Genomic DNA, 4,414 nt, shown 5'->3' with positions numbered 1-4,414 from the left:
CAATCCCAAATGTCATATCCGTTCATTCGTAAGGTAGGTCGACTCTCTTGCAGCATTCTCTCAGAACAGTTATTTGGATTCTTTTTTTAAAGACTTAAAAGTCTTCTCTGCTGGCAGAACACGAAGGGATGGCCTGAAAAAGCCCTCCTAGAAGAAGTTCGTTTTTGGAACAGCACTTACAAATTGCACAACATAGCAAATATATTTACCATGAGCCCATAACCCGGAGACTCCATCTTCCATATTAACCGTCTGAGTCAACCCTATCCGGTATCTCTTTTATTTTTAGAAGCACCTCCCAGGGGATTTTTTCTTGGGTGTTTTCACAATAGCCAATCACGTGTTCATCTATTGATTACGTCAAATAAAGCACACCAGAAACTGGAAAAAGTGTAGTCAGGAGATGTCATAAGTTCTACGGTTTGCCTCTGAAATTTTCAAAGTTTATGACGTTCATGAGGTTCATGAAGTCATTTTCAAAGTTCATGAGGAGCACGAAAAGGCAGTGGCAGGTTTTGACCAAAACTCCAAAGTTGCAACTGAGCCATGTCCACCATTTCAGCCGCATCATGAACTTTGAAAATGTCAAGGTCGTTGGTTTCGAAGCTAATTACCACGAGCGACTTTTCCTCGAAGCCTGGCACTCTACTTTGGACCCGAACGCTGCGCACGATCATATCGTACTTCCAGAAGCCTACAAAGGCATCGCGTGAGCATGAATTAGATGGTAATGAACGCAAGCTTCGCGCTACGTTACTTTAAATAGCGTAGGATAACGAACTTCGCCTTCATATGACTGATGAATCAAGAGTCAGAGGCAAACCTTTTTTCCATAGAACTCAAGCAAACCAGAAACAAGAAGGTATTTCAAAATATAGCAGTTCTAAAAATAAAGAGACACGCGGGACAGGGTTGAATCAAGGGTACAATACGTAAGGAAGCTCCGGGTAATGGGCTTCTGAATTTACATAAGGGAGACAAGCTTTGCAAAGAAAAATCGACAAGCAGAGAAAGGTGCGGAGCCCCCGATAGGACATCCATCCAAAAATTTGGATGTGGAAAAAAAAAGACCTATAACTCGCCCAAAACTACCTTTTAACCCTTAGACTTTTTTAATCACCGAAGACCAGTTATAAATTGACTTATTACACACCACGCAATGGCGATTTATAAGTCGACTTGTGACTCAGTCGTCATGGCAACTTATAAGTCGATATATAACTCGTCATAGCGACTTATATGTGGTGACGTATAACTCATCATTACGACTTATAAGTTGACATATAGCTCGTCGTTTTAAATATCTCAAAAATATCTGCCTCTATTTCCATAAATAATACAGCAATAACCTAGCAAAGTATAAGGAAATTCAAATGTGTCCTTGTAGGGTATACAACAAGACTCTTAACAGTTTTACTTTAATTTGTCCTTGGATTTCATTACCCCGCACGTCCCGCAGTCTCCAAGAAAGTTACAAGAAAAGTTACTGATTCTTTACTAGATTCTTTACTAAATGTCACAATTTTTTGTAAATATCTCGAGATTTTCCAAATATCTCAAAATCTTCTAAATATCTACAAAACTATCCGGATATTTGTGTTTAGGGTTAACTAACGTCAACTTGTTTTTTACAATAACAAAACCCCAAAATGGTTAACTGCCGGGTTAAAATGAGGGGGGAAGACGTAGTAAAGAGCCGTAAACATTGACGCCAACATTGTCAATTGTTACGTCTCAGTTAGTTTAAATGTTAGAGCTTCATGAGAAAAACAAGACCGGAAAGTTCTTAAGAAAATTTCTCATCTTAGTACCCTCCCCATAAACGAGCATGTCCCAAGACTAAGGTCATCATTATTTATTGTTAGCTTTTCTCGCTTTCCTATTGTCTACTTACAACTGTCAATAAAATTTCATTGGTTAAAAAGTTGACAGTTGAAGTTGACAGCTTGCATAAATTACAAATTTTCTGTCTGTACTCGTATATATAGTAAAAATTAAGCCTGGTTCACACTTACGACGCATATTTCAAATGCAAACGCACGGAAATACAAGTGTGAACTACCTCAAAGCAAATGCAAGCGCAGGCGAAAGGAATGGAAAATTGTTCATTTTCTCCTATTTGCATTTGCGCTTGCGTTTGCATTTCACACGTGTGAACCGGGGAAACTCAAAACGCAAGGTAAAAAATACACACAGTTTCATTCTCGTCCACTATCTTGGAAAGAGGACTTGAACTGCGCCTGCGTGTCTTACTTCCCTTGCCGGTTTGGTTTTGCGTTTGCATTGGACGTGTGAACTTCGTTTGCGTTTGCATTTGTGTCGTACGTGTGAACCAGGTTTTAGCCAATGAGCGGGCGCAAGAGTTTAGACACTTTTTGAAAAATTTACAGATATACCGAGTGTATCAATTTGAATACAAAGTTTAAAAGCCAATGCTATAAGTGAGGGGTTTTCATCGATTTGACCACATCTAGTAGATGGGACACTCTACTAACTACGATTTGGCTTTAGATCTTTTCCATCATTTAGTAAATAAACCCCTTCAGGAGGTTGGTACGTCGGCTGAGAGATTGTCCGAAAAATGAATATTTGGCCGAGAATGTGAAATTGAGAGAACAATCTTTCAGCCGCGGACATTATCAGCTAACATATCAGCAAGCCAGGAAGGGATTTCCTTATTTTATAACCCTCCCATTAATTTCCATAGCGAGTGAAAATCACTCGTCGGTAAAAAGCTATTGTTGATGTAATGGCGAATACCCGTGATGGAAGCAAGCGAGTGCATTTTATTGGTTTAATTAACATATTTCCACTGTGATTGGACGAAAACTTGACAAGCTGTCATGTGAAATAACGTTCGCAAAGCAAACTCGAAAGTATGGTGTTCTTTAGCTTTACACTGGTTCGTTTCTTGTCGCATTGGTCAAAACTTCTGTCAGTCTCAGGAAAAAAAAAGTCAAATCAATGTCTTTAATTGTCACTGCGAGGGCTAAAAAAGAAATCACAAACGTGAAACTCAGAATGTGCAAAGTCTGGAGCACTTAAAGGATTCACGTTTAAGGTGGATTTTGGGTTTATTTTACAATTCATGAGTAACCAGGGTGTATTAATTATCTCTCTTACAAAATGACTCAGTCACATAGGACTAAATCTGTCTACACGTAACGTTCTTCACCTTGCTGATTATATTGTACTCTCCGCAACAGTATTTGCGACCAGCTTTTTAATGTCAGAATCAGACCACTCTACAAAACGAGTTTTTCTTCCATGTAAAATAGTAGAGATGAAAAGTTGAAGCTCTCGTGCTGCCTTTCTTTTCAAAGGAAATGATTGCTTGACAAATATAGACGCAGACGGAGGCAGACGGGAGTTATTGCGGGATGAATGTCCAACACGTGACGTAAAGTAGCCAATAAAATCGTGAGAAAATTAATGGGTGAGTTATAATGGACCAGTTTCGATATATCAATATTCAGCTTGATAGTGAGGCAGAGAGGACAAAAGCAATAGAAACAAGTTGCAATGAATGTGAAAGATCTCAGCATATCATCCACTTCCCTCTGCCTTTGTCCTCTAAACCTCTCTTTCAAGCTGAATTTTAATAATACTGGGACCTGGTCGCTCGGTCGCATTGGACCAGGGGGCCTGGTCGCCCAGATGCTTGTTAGAAATGTAGACGTGAATGAGAGGCGTGGTCATCAAAATCTTATATGCCCCTGATTCAATCGGGAGACCAAGGGCGGAAGGTCTTTCTTAGTATCGACTAGCCGCCTCTGGAATATGTTGCCTGCCCATATTAAAAACCAGTCTACTCTTACAAGCTTTAAAAAATTAATTTTTAAACATTTTACGGACAGTTATAAGGAATTGGACCATTTTATCATCTAATTTTCAATTTTCCTGTTCTAACTGTTGGTCTTGATCCAATGTATCTCATATTTTTCATATCTTTTACCTTTCATGTTGCCATTGCATGCTTTGAACCTTCTTATTTTTAATACTTAATATTTTATCTTTTTTCTGTATATATTTATAAGAGGGCCTCTAGTTTTTCAGTGATTACTGTTGTGTGTTGCCCTCTATAAATAAAGTTGATTATTATTATTATTATTATTATTATTATTATTATTATTATTATTATTATTATTATTATTATCATCATCATTAATAACTCGAAAGTGGCCTGAAAATATCCATGGCCTGAATTCCATTGCCTTTGAACAACTCAGTGGGGCCTGGTCGCTCGGTCGCATTGGCAAAATCTAAAAAGTCCCGGATTCGCACGCGCTCACTTTTTCCCGCCACTGCTCCCGCCACTTTTCCCGCCACTTAGTTTCTGGCTTTTGGTCATTTTTGGTCGGCTTCTCTCTCGTCTCTCTCCACTTTCCTTCGACGATTTAGATGGTTTTTCAAG

Source organism: Montipora foliosa, chromosome 2 (genome assembly GCF_036669935.1).
Source record: "Montipora foliosa isolate CH-2021 chromosome 2, ASM3666993v2, whole genome shotgun sequence".
NCBI lineage: Eukaryota > Metazoa > Cnidaria > Anthozoa > Scleractinia > Acroporidae > Montipora > Montipora foliosa.
This window is presented reverse-complemented; position numbering follows the sequence as displayed.